Genomic DNA, 17,461 nt, shown 5'->3' with positions numbered 1-17,461 from the left:
GATTTAGACATGTTAAAAAATACCCAAACCTTGCAGGTTCTATGTAGATAAAGGGTGGGACTATGGAGGTATATTTTAAAAAGGGGGAAACATTCCATATTGAAATGGTCAAAAAGATAGACGATACTGCCTTCCTTGCTGTAAATTGTGTACTTTATGTTAGAAATGATTATTGTCATTCCTCACATGGAGGCTGCTGATGAAGCACTCTGGAGTCTGCTGTCCATCTGATCACCCATCCATTCAGTCTTGCTTTGCAGAGTGCCCAGTTTTGGTTTTCCAAAGTATAAGTCAATGTCAGAGGACTTTATGTGCTGGTTTAACTACTGCAGCCAATAGTCAGGAAACACACTTTAAATGCTGTAATTATATTTTTAGAGTACTGTGTGTGCTGTAATAAATCAGAGGGGGAAAACACATCAGAATTGGAGAATTGTGCTGAAGACAGTAAAGTCAAGCATCTGGCTCTCACCCTTCAGTGCAGAGCCATCCTTTGCAGATCTTAGCATGTAGGTTAGGAAGGCCTAGTATATAACATACAGATCAGGATTAGGCATATGAATCAATCAAAATATCTATTAACAAGCATTTATTGAGAACGTACAATGTACCAGGCACTGTGCTAGGTTCTGGGGAAATGGAGACAAAAATGAAACAATCCCGTCTTCAAGGAGCAAGATGATGATGTCACGGAAAGAGCTGTATTGGAAGGCAGAGAACCTGGACTGACATTCTAGCTTCACCACTTACTGGTTGTATAATCTAGAATGAGTCACTTAATCTTTCTAGATCTATTTCTAGGTGACTCAAAGGTTCATTCCTGCTCTAAATCTCTGATCCTGTTCAGAATCTTCATGTCTCCTTCCACAAATAGGATAAATCATGACCCAAACTACACAGTTGGAGAAGAGTTGGGGTAATAGGTAGATTTTCTCGCTAGGTGAGAAAAGTACTATGAAAATACTGAAGGAGTATTTCATGGTTAGAAAATCTGCATGTTGGTTTTCATGTTGACCCTAGAAAATTTGTGAATGAGGTGGTTTATTTCGGTGCTCTTCCATCCCCACTTTGAGTGATCCCTATTCCTTCCCAGCTCTGTCCTTCTTTATTCACCAGTCCAATACTCTCATGTAATTTTTCAGTGCCTAGGTTCATATACTGTTATACACTTCCAAGGCAATGTGCTGTGCTCCAGACCTTTCTTGCCCACCTAAACTTACTAATTCTCCTTCTTCCTCCTCCTGGGCTCTGTTACAGGACTGAGATGATTCTGAAAAACTAATTTTAAAGAAGGTATTATTGGTTTATAATTACTTAATGTGCAGCTGCTCCCCAACATCATTCACATTAGGACTTCAGTCTTCAATGTTTTAACCTCAAGTAGTGAGGGAAGCATGTTATACTGCAAAGAGCTATGGACTTTTAGTCAAGAGCCCTGGGTTTGAACTCTTGCTTTAAAAAATATTATCTATGTTACCTTGGACAAATCATGTAATCTTTCGGGTTTCAATTTTCCCATCTATAAAATGGGGGAGTTGGGCTAGATATCCATTAAGGTCCCCAAAATCTATGCTTCTATAAGTAAAAATTTAGTCAGTAGAGGGGATTAAGTTTGAGGCAGGAAGGCTTCATGAAATCATTCAGATTATACCATGTAGGTTGCTGTCAAACCTACCTACATGTAAGTGTAGGCCTATCTGCCCTCTTGACTTGTGCTTACTTCCCTAAGGATTTGACAGCAGTAGCTAATGTGGTACACTAGGCATCCCTGATTTAGTCCTTTTTGAATTATTAAAACCTAAGGAATTTGCTTCTTTATGTCACAGAAAGGAACATGGAAGAAACTTTGGCAGAAAAGTTGTCTTCTCATCTGTAACTTTTGAGGTCAGTTTTTCCAATGCCTTTATTCAATACTCCCTCCCCTTGACCTCAGTTTCCTAATTTGTAAAATGAGGTAGCTAGAATAGATAGTTTTGGGGGTCCCTTCCAACTCTAGAACTATGATTATTTCCCTTATTCTCCTGAAACCTCAGACACCAATGGGGAGGGAGCCACAAAAACCAAAGGAATCTACCTTTTTCAATAATGACCAAGAAGGGAAGAAACTCAAAGGCTTAGGGGACTCCTCAGTGTGAGCAGAATTACCTTTTACATTTCAACACCCTCTGATCTTGTATTCACACTGCAGGACCCACAAATACACTTCACTCAGATATGCTCAACACATTCACTTAAGTAACTCGATTACCCTAGCAGGCACTTTTACATAATGCAACCTCCCATCAGGCTGGACATTCAATCATTCAGCACACTCCAAAGCATTCTCTCCTCTAATATCACTTTACACACAGCTAATGAACACAAGTTCCAAATAAGTGGCTACGGCAGTCAATAAAGAATTGAAAATTCTTTACCTGCTTGTGCCTGCAGTTAGTTGCCTCCAGAGCCAATTAGTGGACTCCTTTCTTTGTGCTGTGGGAATACATTTCCCAAAGTTGTTCTGCTCACCCTGAGGTTATCTCTTCTTCATTCTCCTTCCACATTTCAGCAACCCTGTACTATGCAAATAGGAGATATCCTTGCAAGTCTACTCATACGAGACAGAAGTACTATAGGTTGTGTGATCTTGGGAACCTTATTTTAATTACCTAACCAGTACTATCTTCCTGATCCATTAAAACAGGGCCAGGTTGCTTCTTAGGAGTCTCAAGAGGTAGGCTTGGACTCAAATACATTTGGAGGAAGTGTAAAATATGGAACAAGAACAGTAATTGGAGCTATAAGACCTGACTTTGAACCAGAGTTTCATTGTTTACTAGCTGTGTAAACTTGAATAAGTCACTTCATCCTTGTAAGGTAGGCAGTGCAGATACGTGCAAACCATCTAACATATCATGTAATGCATATCCTCATTTTACAACAGAGATAATTGAGGTTCAGGGCTAACTCCCACAGGGTTACCTCCTAAGTCACACAGGAACTTAGTCCCCTCCAATGAGCTCTAAACCAGATTGGATTCTCATAACTAGGTAGTTATTGATGATTCTCAGGGTACTTCAAGAGGGTCAGCACTTTATTGAGTACAGCAAAATGCCTAGAAGTTTCAGGGGTTTACCCTGAACAGTGGAGCCAGTCAAGGTATTCCTGGATAGCCAGGATAATAAGATAACAATATCATACAATTATGGCAAAAGTCAAATGAAATAGTCACTTTCCTAATGTTGTTTTGAGAAATAGATGGCGTCTCACCTCTGATGTTTACTATAATGTGACCTTTGGTAAGTCACGTATATTCTATGTTCCTGAGTTTCTCCATCTATAAAATGAGGGTTGGACTAGGTGAGGTCCTTTGCAGCTCTAGAATTATGATCCTTACTAATATAATACACCGTTATAGAACTTAAAGCCCATTCAAGGAGAGCTCTTTATATCCAAGAAGGCATAAGGGTGTTTCCAAATTCATAGAAATTTCCCTGATGTCAGTTTCCATGAATACTGCCAAATTCCCAGAGGTTTCCACTTCAGTCTGGTAGTGGAAGCTATAAAGAAAGAGACAAAAGAGTAAAGGGAAAAAGTTTTATTTGTATACATTTCCTTGCTTAATTATTGAGTTGAAAAATGGGTCATTTTGATGAAGGAAATCTATTTTAATCTACCTCCATACATATTATAATGTATGTTCTGTGTTTTAATTCATGTGTCCTACACTTGGAAGAGAGTGATCTTGACAGTCAAATAAAAATATCAGACATTTGTGGAAAGAGAGTACTGTCACTTAGTCAGTCACAACTTTTTCTTCTACCACCAAAGATTGAATTTCATGTATGTCTCTTTTTTCTTTCTTCCTTTTTCTTTCTTTCTTTCTCTTTCCCTTCATTTCCCTCCCTCCCTTCTCTCTCCCTCCCCCCTCTGTCTCCCTCTCTCCCCTCATACCTCTCTCGCTCTCTCTGTCTCTGTCTCCTCCTTCCCTTCCTTTTATAATTCCAGCTGACTGATACTTACACTAGTGTGGGGTTCTGTGTGATTATTTCAATTTCTTGTGCTCTAGAAACAGCTTTGCAAATTACTTCTACTTAAGCTGGCACAATGTATATCTGTGATGTATCAGAATGAGCCTTGACTTTAGAATCAGAGGCGCAGGGCAGAGAATCTGGTTCTGCTACCTTTGTGAAATTAGGTTGGTCATTTATCTTCTCTGGGAACCTGTTTTCTCACCCCCCCCCCCCACCTTCCACCTCTAACTCCTGTGATCTACGGCTTTAACCCTGACTTCTTAACCATAATCAAATCTCATATTTCAAAGTGATGTGCAGAATATTCCACTTAGATGTTCTGTCCAAATTTAAAATACAACATTTGCAAAACTCCTACCTTTCTTCCTTGTATGAATGATCAGTGACACCTCTGTACTCCTAGTTTCCTTGGATTGTGTTATTTGTGCCTACCTCTGGGCTTGGTAGACCTTTCAGAGCAAAAAATGATGAAGAGGATGCACTGGTACAGAGGGTGACCCCACTGATTCTAACCCCCCCCCCCCCCACTTTACTGCCATTTCCGCCTTGTGCCCCCTGCCCCAGGCCTAGGACTCCCTGTAGTTGGGTTTCAAAATAAGTTGGGCTCTGCCTTTAGACAATGATACCTTGGGTAAATGTTGATGATCACCAGACTACCCTAAGAGGGTTAGAGTTTAACTGAATCCAGCAAGACTTCTATAGGTTTCAGGGGTTCAACCTGAGCAGTGGGGCCAATCAGGGTATCCCTGGACAGCTGGGCTAAAAGAAATACAGCAGTCTATACTGGAGTATCTTTGTCCACAGGGAGCTATCCATGGTCCTGTGATTGCTTTGTTGCCTTCTCTTTAATCACTCTGCTTGTTCTAGCCTGACTTGCTCACTTCTTGCCTCCCCTCTACTTCCAACCTTTTAGGTTCAATTCTTCCTCAATTGGCCTGCCTAATTTTATTCATTTTTTCATACTCCAATTATTGTATTTAACCTAGCAGACTTTAGCTTGACTGGCACTTGATCCCTTATCTCACTCTGCATATCCATCCTGCCTCAGTATGCAGAGCCTCTGGCTCCACAGCTGAGTACATGGTACCCTTTTGTCTCTCACAAAATTCTGTCCTTCTCCCTTTCAAAAGATCCCTCAGCTCCATCCTTTCCTTTCCATTCTGATGCTTCTACGCTTATTACCTTGCACTTGGATTGCAGTCATGGTCATCTAGTTGATCTTTTGGCCTCCAACTTTCCACACTCCAATCCATCTGCAAACAAAAGATCCATTACTCAAAAACCACTATAATTTTTTTTTTTTACCGTATCTCATATAAAGGCCCCCTACAATAAATTCAATTTATCTTTCAATCAGTCAGTAGAATAACCCAAGCATTTATTAAATGCTTACTATTTGCCAGGTACTGTATGAAGTACTAGAATAAAACAAAAGGTAAAATCAGCCTTCATGGAGCTTACATTTCAATGGGAGGGACAAAACAGTACACAAAGGATACATATATAGCAAGGAGAAGGTCACCCAAGGGGGGAAGGCTCTAGCAACTGGAGGGCAGAAAAAATCATCCTGTAGAAGGCATTTGTGGTGAGCCAGGCATTCTGAGAGGGAGATGTGAGGAGGGAGAGTTTTCTAAGCATGGCAGTAGCTAGGGCAGAGGTATGGAGATGAGAGACAGAGTACAGCTGAATATAAGGAAGTAGGCTAGTTTGCCTAGATCATAGAGTATATGGAAGAGAGTAAAATGAAATACAGGAAATTTATCTCTTACTTCTTTCTAGTCATGCTAGTTTTCTTACAGAACATGCCCTTCCCTTCCCCTTTTCTCACAGACCTCCTTCCTGTCCCAATAACTGCTTTGTTCTTGCTTTTGCTGTTCACCTTACAGGCGATGCTTCCCTGTTTCTTAACTGTCTATCCACCTTTTCTATTCTAGGCCCATTTTAATTCCCATTTTCTTCATGAAGTTTTCCCTGACTAATGTAGTTCAACTTGAACTCTCCCTTAATTTTTTTTAGCCTTTATTTTCTGTATTACATAATGAACATTTTATTATATTTAGTCTTGTTCTCTAATGATTGCATGTTTATATCTTGTTTTCCCAACTAAGTTGTAAGCTCCTTGAATTCAAGGATAATGTTAGGTACTGATCCCTGGGGTCATTTCCCCAGGCTTAGAATAGCTTTGGTGCCTACCTCAATCTCTTCCTCTCTGTCTCATTCTCTTTCACAGTCCTCTGGAATTCAATGTTCCTTTTTAATGATTCCTCTGACATCATTATTAAATAATTCCTAAAAGACCACCTCATTCACTTTACTTCACTTGTACACCAGCATGGTCACAATTTAGACTTGCCACTTCTTAGGACAATGCCACCTTCAAGATCTTGAACTTTGAAATTACACTCTGCAACTCCCTACACTCCTACCTCTTCTATTCTCATATACTTTAAACCATTTTTTTGTCCTTTGAATGGCCTTTAGTCCCCTGACCCACACCTGTTCTCTCAGGCAATCTCTCCTACTCTAGTTTCATTTTGTTTCCTTACCAAGTTCTGACTGCATGGCTTACTGTTTTAATGTTTCACTAGCTACTACTTTCTTGTTTTCTTGACCTTCCACTGGTTCTGAACTTCAGATCTTTACCCCAGGGAAATTCTTGCCCTCCAGTTTCTCTATTTCTATTGTAGAGGTACTGAGAGTAGCAATCACAAAAATGAATTGATTTCACCCTCTGAAATTCATGGTACGTAATTTCAGTTTGGCTCTCGTCGTTGCTGCTTGATAATATCTGCCTATTTTGACTCCTTATCTAAGTCCCTGCAGAGATCATTCCAAATATTGTTTTTTCTTGCTTCCCCCCAGCTGTACTGCCCTACTCACAATTCCATAATTATGGCAGGGAGAAGATTAGTATTGTATATGTATCTAACAAAATCTGAAGAGATTCAGATTCAGGGCTTGGTTCAAAATCTAAGTGTTTGAGTCTAGATTGCTCCAGGAGCTTCTTGACATGGTTCTAGTCACCTCAGTCTCCATTACTTCCTGAGTCAACCCATTCCACTTTTGGATAGTCTTAATTATTAGGAAGTGATAAGGTATTTGGATATTTGAGTTATCTTTGACCCTGTGTCCTCATTGGCCACTATTTAATTAATTCATTCAGCAAATAGAAGACATTCCACAATCCACACATGAGAACCAGTCTCACTAATTCAAATCCACATATCATCTATTTTAGTTTCTCAATTAAATTGTAAAATCTTTGAAGGGAGGGACATTTTGCTAACTAATGAAAGAAGAATAATCTATTGGTCCTCTTAGTCAAATTTATGATCTTTATCTTAAGCAGATACAACCACTCAAACTGAACAATGTAATGGTGTTAAAAATTCTGTTTTTTCCTGGATTGGAAGACTCAGGTTTCTACTGAGCCCTTTAAAGCTTTAAAAAACCTCTGCATTTATATAAAATACCCATATCAGTTAAATGCTGCTGCACTGCAGCATTGGAGGGTGTGTGTGTGTGTGTGTGTGTGTGTGTGTGTGTGTGTGTGTGTGTGTGTGTATGTATTGGAGATTTGGCTGTTTGCAACTGATGAAGGGTAAAGGCAAACTTGGATTTTTTTCCCTTTAAAGTGTGAGAGGCCCCTAAATTCCAATACAGAATTATAAGATCATGTACTTAGAGCTAGAAGGACTTCAGAAGCCTTCATTTCAGAAGAGGAAACTGTTGCCCAGGGTCATCCAGGTGACAAAAGATTTAAACTGAGGACCTTTTTATCTACATCCAGTATTCTTTTACTATACCACTCTGCTAGTTTATATGGGAAATAATTAACCTTGGTATCATGAATAATGCTCATTTTTCTCCTTTCTTTCTATATAAATTTTAAGGCGGTCTGGTCTGTTAGCTTCCTTAAATTGATGAAATGTTTGAAACATGCTCTAGAGTTCTCTGTGAGGATGGGCCATTGTCATGGTGCCAGCATTGAGATATGGGGAACAACCAAATTGTGAGAATGACTAGGAATGAGAGTTGGTAAAAATGCCTTGGACTGAATTCAATTTTGACAGATCTAAAGGGATTGGGGTAGGACTGGGCTTATAATATCATTGGTATAAAGAATCCTTAGGTGAGAAAACTCCCTCTATCAATGTACATTCTTTCCAATTTAGAGTCTTAGAGAGTTGCCTAGGGAACTAACAGGTTAAGTGAGTTGCACAGCCATTATATATCAAAGATGGGGCTCAAAATCATTTCTTGGAGGCTTATTCTCTATTTACTACTCTTTAATGCCTTAACTGTAGCTATCTGGATGAAGGTCTAATTATACTATTTAAAGACTGGACTAATGGGTAGTTCCCTTCTCTTTCTCATCTGTTTTATAAGATAATGGTGAAATCTTTTGAGATCCCCATAGCAAGGTATTACGGTAATCCAAAGTGTGTCATGCTAATGACATAAGAGACCAACTTTATTTCACACTGTTCCTACAAGGACATAGCTTTTCATTGTGGAAGCTGAACCAGACAGAACTTGCCCAATTCTCCTGAGAGAATTAATGGGAGAGGAGGATGCTGGCCAAGAGCCAAGCTCCACCCACTGCTGTACCCAAGTGATTAAAGATTAGAGCTATGTTTGTATTGGGATTCAGAGTCTCAGTCTTTCTCAGTGTGTGTATAAATATGCAAATAAGAGCCATGTCCATGTCCAATCAATGGTTAATTCTAAGGGCAGGAGTATACATGCGAGAAAGAAATTCACACTATGACACACAGAGAGAGGGGCTGAGAATTGATAGCATCATTAAATTATTGATGAGATTGACACTCTAATTTAATATGATCACGATTGAGTGTTATGCATGCAATGAATCTGGAGTTTTTCTTTTGTAATTTAAAGATATGTATAAACTATGGGAAGGACATCTCAAAAATCTGCACAGATAGATTTTTCTGGAATATTTATGGTTTACTGTAAAGAGAAAAAATTATCGAGCATTGTTAAACATGTAGAAAGCACAGTATCATTTCTCCCCTTGTATAGTCATAGCATTAATATGGGGGTGTGTGCAATTCAGTTCAATTTAACAAACCTTTATTAAGTGTCTGTTATGTATAAGTCAGAAATCCGGCATGGAGGTAGAGTGCTGAGCTCAGGCTGGTTTAGGTTCTGCTATCACCCTAAACAAATCACTTTGCTTCTGTATTCCTCAGGTAACTTCCTTGGACCTGTCTGCTAAGTTACAGATGATCTGCAAGCTGCAGGAATAGAGTTTCTTTCCAGTACCTGTATCTTGGTGGAATCACAAATCATGCTTAGATTTGAATATTTATGAAGCCTTGTTTTAAATCCCTGGCACACAAAGACAATCAGATCTTGCTCTCAGGGAGCTTATAAGCTGCTTACTAAGTAGAGGACATCTTCATTCCCTCTTTACAGAAAACAACCAAACAACATAACATTGGGTAAAAGGCTGTGAGACTTTTTTTTTTCAGTTTGCTCCCTTCAACCTTATTCTGAGAGGTTCTTGCTTTGGGGATCTTTTCACATTTCACAAACCTCTCCAAAATTTTATGAAAAGATCAGGGAGAGACAACTTTATGAGCAATTTTCAGAAACAAGTATTTCAGAAATACTTTCTAAACAGTAATTGTATCTTTGGAGGGCAGGTAGTATAGCATAGCAGAAAAACATGAATTGGGAAGTAGGGGAACTGAGTTAAAGACCTAATTCTGTTGCTGACTCATTTTGTGAAACTGGGCACATCACTTAATGAGGCGGCTCAGTGTCATCATGGATAGAGTGCTTTCATGGAAACAAGAAGGACTGTTTGAATCCTACATCATACACTTACCAGCTGTGTGACTCTGGGCAAGTTACTTCACCTTTATGGGCCTCAGTTTCCATATTTGTAAAATGGGAATAATAATAGCATCTATCTCATAAGGTTGTTGTAAAGATAAAATGAGATAGATTTATGTAAAAATTCTTTTTAAACCCCAAAGCATTGTATAAATGCTAGCAACTTAAAAAAAACTATTTTAAATAATAATCTTTCCAAACCTCAATTTTTTCATCTCTAAAATGAGGTAGTTGGACTTAATCATCTATAAGGTCCCTTTTCAGCTCCCAATCCTATTGTTATATGAAAAGGTAATGTCAGATGACGTATGTACATGTATACATCTTGTATTATGAAGAATGAGAGACCTGAAATCAGGATAGACTGGAGTTCAAATCCTTCTTACAGTAGCTGTTAAGACCACAGGAAAAGTCATATAGCCACTCTGAGCCTCATTTTTTCTCATCTGCTAAATGGGAATAATATTATCTATTAGTATCTACAGGAGGAGGGTCATGAAGATCAAATGATATAATAATATCTTACATAGTGCCTTATGGTTTGCAAAGCACTTTATAAACATCTCATTTTTTTCTCACAACAACTCCAGGAAAGCTGAGATAGGAATTATTTTTACCTTCACTTTATAAAAGAAAAAACTGAGAATGAAACAGTAAGTTAAGGAACTTGTCCCGGGTAGTAATTATCTGAGGTAGGATTTGAATCTGGATCTAGCACTCTGCCATTGTGTATCTAAATAACTTTGCAAACCTTGAAGTACTTTATCATAATCATCCCTATTTATCCAGAAGGTGGGATGTTCTCCCTTGTCACTTTCATTTGGTTTGGAGCTTTGCTACAGCTAACATAGACTGGAGAGAGATGACAAGTGAGCTGATAAAAGGCTTTTCTTACCTGTAGATTATCTAAATCAGTGACTTTCTTAGTAGATTCTTTGTCTATAGCCAGTGAGAACATTGTTTCAAGTTCTGTTCTAACATAAAATATTTCCATAGCAGAATACCCTCATATGTTTTATCAGGTCTTATAACCTTTAAACAATACACGCAGAAGGGAGAAAAATCACAAAAGGGAGAAGCAGCCAAGGAATTGAGACCTTTATGCGTTGGTTGTTGGAACCCTTCCATTAGAATGTTTTACATGAGGAAAGCAGGAATGATGAAGTTTCAAGATTTGTATCCCAAGAGCACTGAGATAGAAAACTTGCCCATATCAGTTTTTATTTAATGCTCAGTTGGCTCAGCTTTGTGCTTCTCACGTAGGGTATAACTTGGTCCAGTGAATGATTAATACAATATTAGAGTCAGAAGGGATCTTCCTAGTGGGGATGTTAAAGGTTAATAAATTTAGAGTTGGAAAGAACCTTAGACATAATTTAGTTCTATCTCTCATTTTACAGATGAGGAAACTGAGGCCCAGAGAGATAAAAGCACTTTCATGAGGTTACACAGATATCAACTAATTGATAAGCATTTATTACATGCTTATTATGAAATAGGAAATGAGGTAGGTGCTGAGGACACAAAAACAAAAAAATGAAATAATCCCTGAACTCATGAAACTTACATTCTGTTGAAGGATACATCTATGTATCTATGTATCTGGAAGGGAAAAGAACAAATCTATTAAGCACCTGTTATATGCCAGGCACTGTGTTAAGGGCTTTATAAATATTATCTTATTTGATCTTCACAACAGCCATGAAGAAACTGAGGCAGACAGAGGCTAACTGACTTGTCCAGGGTCATACAGCTAGTAAGTATTTGAGGCTGGATTTGAACTCAGGTCTTCATGACTCTAAGTCCTGTGCTCTATCCACTGTGCTGCCTAGCTAACTCATAGACAGGTATCACCCAGGTTCTAGGGGTATTCCTGTCCCAGAAGGAGTTTCACACAGCCTGGGGGTCATTCTTGGTGGAAGTCTGACTCCAAAGAAAGGACACTGGACTTCATTCATACTCTGATTCATTATACCTCTGTCTGGAGTTATTCTCGGAAAACTTCTTTAAACAAAACAAGGAGGTTTGTTTCATGTCTAAAGTCTCTCCCAAAGAATTTAAAATGGATATATCATCTGGAAAAGCTACTCAATGTATAAAGCAGTAGAAATCTGTTAAAAGAATCTGTTTATTTTCTCTTATAAATGTTTAAAATACAGAAGACTCATAGGGAAATTTGTAGTCCTGCCTGTGAAGCGTAGTGGCATAGCCTGATTTGGAGTCAGAGGACTTGAGTCCAGATGTTAACTGTCACTACTTATATTTTGTTTATATTTAAATACTTTGCTTATATTTAGGGAGATGTTTATATTTCTATTTAGGGGAAAATTAAGAACAGTGCCACATGGGATTTATTGGGACTTAATGCGAGGCATTGCAAGAAGGACTTGAAAGGAAGATGCTTGAGCCTCTCGAGGTCCCCATAGAGTTTTTCAGAACTAAATATTTGGTCAAATGTGCCAGGTGATTTACTGGGGCAGCAAATATGTAACTAAGAAGAGAGCCTAATGAGAGTTATCAGGGAAGTCCCTGATTTTCTGGAATGGTGCATCTCCTATGGAGTTGGGTATGCACAAACTGGCTCTGTGAGAAGAGATGTGTCCTAGTTAAGCACTGATGAATTTATGCTTTGGGGTGATGCAGCAATTCATTATTGGTCCTTGTGGTCCCCATCCAAAAGTGGATTGTCAATTAAGTCAAGAAAAACTATCCATTGGTAAGCTCAATAAAAGAAAAGAAGTCCACTGTCATTCTTCCTTCCATTATTTTGAAGATGTCAGGACTCTACTAACTCTCCTTCAGACTTTTAATGAGAGTCAACGATATCTCTTTCTCCTCTCCCCTCCCCAGCAACAGTTCTGGTGTTTGTATACACTTGTCAATAAGTGCTTATCTAAGTCATCCTAAAATTGGATCTTAAGTCCCTCTCTACCTCTTCTGTTTTATGTTTCTTTCCCTGAGCATAGGTGACCAAATAGGGATCCTAAGAGATGAATTTCTCCAAGGTTAATGGATAATTTCTGAGTTCAAGAAATCTAGAGTCATTTTGATGTCCAGGAGCTGAATACCCAGAAGGAAGTGCCTTTTACAATTTCATCCTTCTCAGAAGAGAAGATGAGAGATGCCACCTAGAGATGCTTATGACTGGTCAGAAGGTATAAAACTTGAATACATTTCTACCTAAAGAGTGATGACTAAGGTGAAAATGAAATCTGTTCAACAGTCCCACACATCTCCCAGGAGTTTTTCCTATTCTCTTAGAACTTGGTGGTACCCCTCCTTCCTTATGTTTCTTTTTGTGTATATTTTGTACCAGCTAGGGACTGATAACTTGTTTGTGTATCTGCAGCACCATGAACAGTGACTGGCACATAGCAGATGATAGATTGACTATAATTCAGACTGTGAGGACAGCTAGGTGGCACAGTGCATAGAGTGCCAGGTCTGGATTCAGAAAGACTTATCTTTGTGAGTTCAAATCTGGTCTCAGACACTTACTAGCTATGTCCCCCTGGGCCAGTCACAACCCTGTTTGTCTCAGTTTTCTCATCTGTAAAATGAATTGGAGAAGGAAATGGCAAACCACTCCAGTAACTTTGTCAAGAAAACTTCAAAGGGGTTGCAAAGAGTCAGACACAATTGAAAAAAATGGCTGAATGACAACAACAAAGTAGATGATAAACTCTTTGAGTGCAGGGACTATTTCATTTTTGTTTTTGTATTCACAGTATATAACATATTGTTTGGAATATAGAAAGTGCTTAACAAATGCTTGTTATTTCACTGACTGATTTATTGATGTTCTGGCTCTGGGCATAATTTTCACCAGCTTCCAGAATATAGAAGACTATGGAGTCAGGTGGGAGAGATATGATAATGGGGGCTCTGTTCTTGTGTGTGGGTTTGCGTGTGTGTATGTGGGGTTCTTGTTCACCTGTGTCACCATTTGGTCCTAAGTAGCCTGCTTCCTTAAGGAGCCTCACTGGGTCTCCCCCTGTGAGACCTAGCTTGTCCTGCCTGCTATGGTATTAAAATGTAGTTATCCCCTTCCCCATGCCCTTCCCCCCCACAAGAAAGAGTCATCTAGGAAGCTCCAAGTGTCCTTGTATGCCCTTCCCAGAGCCTACTTCTCCACACAGGGAGGGGAGGGGAGCAGAAGAGAGAGGAAGAGGAGAAGATTGGGCTCCTTCTCTGTGCCAACACAGCCGGGTGAGTACAGGACGGCTTGTGAAATCCTCCTTCCTGAGTGAAAGTGGTGGTTTTGCCCAGGACCAGGGCAGGGAGAGCACTTCCGTGAGGCCACTACCGTTCCCCAGTGCACTTAGTAGCTTCTAATATGGCCAGCCTGAACTTTTAACATCAATCAAGTCTTTTAAAATCCATGTGGAGGTAAAAACCCACCTTCCCTACCCCAGCCATTTGTTTTCTGGGTAATGAAGCCATCAGACATTTAACTGAAATAACGCAAGGAAAGATTCAAAGGACTCATGTCTTTATTCCTTCCTCCTGCCCCTGACCTGGAATTTCTCTATTCGGCAAACAAGAGAAGTGGGCTCTTTCTTCAACAAAGAAATTTAGCAATCTGTGTGGCTGTGTCACCTTTAGAACAGAAATGCTGAATGGCAATAGCTCTGAGAGTCAACACTAATCGCCGACACCAAATTAAACTGCCAGACTTTGTGTGATGTAGTTCTGTCACCCCTTGACACCTTTGATGTGAACACAGTGACTTCTGCAGGAAATTCATCAGCTGCAGTTCATGACGCATCATCTTTACATATCTGTCCATCTACATTTGTCAGCAACAGGCAGTCCTCAAATGACTTCAGTGATTGGGATATAGATTGCTCTACCATCAGACCTAGTAAACAAAGCGATTCAACTCTTGGGGTCTCTCCACGCTCTTCCTCACTGACAGTGGCTATTGCTTCCCTGGGCTGCTGTTTTTCTTTGACTCAGATCATGGAGACTGATCAACAAAGGCCTGTTATGGTCCTCGATACCCTTCCCAACTCAGGAGGGCCTCAAGTGTTTTGATTCTTTCTAAACCAACTCTGTAGAGCAAAATTCTCTGCCTCTTGAGTTTTTCACTTCTTTCAAAATTGGGCATGGGGATTAAAGGTTGGGTTTAAGATTGTTCTTATGTCATTGGAACATAGATTTTAAGCTTGAAGGGGCTATATTTAGAGTTTGAAGGGTCTCTAAGATTTCCAAAGTCTGCATTCTTCCTCCTGCACCGAGTTGATAAATATAAAACTTTAGCACAGGCTGATTATGTTTATTCAGGCCATTTGCTGGAGTGGAGGAAGCAACCCCTAGTGGATAGAAAACCATTGGAGCATTGGACCTGGAGTCAAGAAGAGCTGAGTTCAAGCTTGACCCCAGATATTTGCTATTTTTGTGTGATCTTGGGCAAATTACTTGGCCTCCATAAAGATGGGGTTTCCCTCTCTTTGTAAAGTAAGAATAATAGCACCTGACTCCTAGGGTTGCTATGAGGATAAAATAAGAGAGTATTTATAAAGTGCTTTGGAGACTTTAAAGTGTTAGATAACTGTTAGTGATGATTAATGTGCAAAGTACTATGTGAACTACGGTCATCTTATTTCATCCTCACAATAACCCTAAGAGTTAGGTACTGCAGGCATTGTTATTAACTTTTTATAGATGAGGAAATCTCAGGACAGCAAAGTGACTGTTCCCATAACTAGTCTCAGAAGCAGGACTTTTACTCAGGTCTCTCTTGACATCAAGTCTCTCGTTCTTTATACTACACCCTGCAACATCATCCACCTAACATCATATTTTCTTGATGTCAGGAATTAGAAAGACCTAGGTTTGAATTCTGCTTCAGTCATTTATTGGTTGTATTACTCTGGCAGGGTCGCTTAACCACTCTCTACCTCAGTTTCCCTATCTGGAAGATGAGGATTATAATAGCACCTCCCCCACAGAGTTGTAAGAATAAATGAAATCCTGTCTATAAGGTGCTATACAAAGGTCAGCTATTCCCCTCCCCACTCCCAGATTCTTACGTAGTACTTTATTCAATGGCAGTAATTATATAGTTTTTTTTTTAAAATCTATTCTCAAACTTCTAATACAGTGCTATATAACAAAGATGCTCAACAAATGTTGACACAGTAGAAATTCATATTGTTTGTTAATTAATAAGGGACCCAGACAGATGCCTGATATGCTAGCATTTCTTGTGTCATTGCCTATTCCTTCCCACCTAATGGTGGAAAACTCTTGTATTGTATCATATGGTACATATATTAGACTGGAAAGTGCCTGGAATTTTGGGGCCCCCAGCAGATACCCATGTTGCATAGATCAGATTAGGAGGTTTCTTTGTCTGAAAGGCCAGTTTCAAGGATGTCCCAAGGGTTGAAATTTCTTGAGGGAAGACTCTTTTAACACTTTGTTTGTTTGCTTGTTTTTTGGAGGGGGAAAGCCAAGGCAATTAGGGTTAAGTGACTTGCCCAAAGATACACAGCTAGTGTTAAGTGTCTGAGGCTGGATTTGAACTCAGGTCTTCCTGACTCCAGAGCCAGTAGTCTATTCACTACATCACCTAGTTGCCCCTTAAGGGAAGATTCCTGACCAAGCATTCCTAACCTGGGGCCCTGAATCTTTTTCTTTTATTTTTTGGACATTTCAATAACTATGTTTAAATATAATCAATTTCTGTTCTACTCTTGTGCATTTTAGTTTATGCATTTAAAAACATAATTCAGAGAAGAGTCCACAGGCTTTATCAGATTGCCAAAGGAGTCTATGGCAAAGTGTCACCAGACACTTTTAAGCTTAATTTGCATTATTAACACTTCCCCCATCACTTTCTTCAGTCTAAATGATCAGCAAAACAATAAACCACTCCCTGATTTATAGCATTTGGTGATTTTTAAGCTGTAAATGCTCACACTGGAAATGTAAGGATTGGCTCTCAAGAGTAGATTTGAGTTGGGTTCAGAAGCCCCTGATCCTAACCATTTAGAATGCACACGTAGTATTATCTTTAATGAGACCATTCTATTCCCCAAAGCAAATAATGAAATGTAAAGGTTTATGACTCTGTATGAGATTTACCAATCAAATTCTATGGCCCCAACTCCAAAATAGCTTCCTGAATTAAAGCCTCCTAATAAAGAGTGTGCATAGGTTGAGTACATAGGATATAATCTTCAGAAGAGACAATGCCCAGAGATCCCTGTACAATTCCACAAAAATGAGCAACACATGCTTAGCTTTTTCAGGTTTATTGTGTTAGTTGTCAAGGTTCAGTTCCCATAAGAAGGCACGTGGCAGCTCCCAAAGCAGGGAATGCAGTGCTTAGCAGCTAATTTGCAAATGTAGCTCTGAATCTGTTTGGAAGAAAAGTGTTTGGAGAGAACATTTATTTAAAATGATGGGTTGCCTGAGGTGAAATATCCTTGCTTTTCCCTTTGAGTGGCAGTGGCTTGGCTTTAGGTCTAAGCTCAAACAAAATCATGGGAAATGTGGAGCCTTTCATTTTTCTTTTACTCCTGAATGGAAAATGTCGGAATCAGTGAGGGGAAGAGGGAGAGAATAAATTGAGA

General features: G+C 39.3%; 2 long non-coding RNA genes across 2 annotated transcripts in view; one reads left to right on the top strand and one right to left on the bottom strand.

Annotated features, from left to right (window-relative positions):
* LOC140508357 (uncharacterized) overlaps positions 1-17,461 on the top strand; it is a 115,484-nt gene that overhangs the window by 52,626 nt on the left and 45,397 nt on the right. The window lies entirely within an intron of this gene.
* Positions 3,053-17,115, bottom strand: LOC140508365 (uncharacterized). The gene is made up of 3 exons (XR_011968398.1): positions 16,971-17,115; positions 5,196-5,266; positions 3,053-3,539 (listed from the first exon to the last, which is right to left on the bottom strand). It is a non-coding gene; the product is annotated as an uncharacterized lncRNA (long non-coding RNA).

The sequence above is a fragment of the Notamacropus eugenii genome, chromosome 1 (genome assembly GCF_028372415.1).
Source record: "Notamacropus eugenii isolate mMacEug1 chromosome 1, mMacEug1.pri_v2, whole genome shotgun sequence".
Taxonomy (NCBI): domain Eukaryota; kingdom Metazoa; phylum Chordata; class Mammalia; order Diprotodontia; family Macropodidae; genus Notamacropus; species Notamacropus eugenii.
Note: the sequence above shows the minus strand (reverse complement) of the source record. Positions and strands in the feature narration are given on the sequence as shown.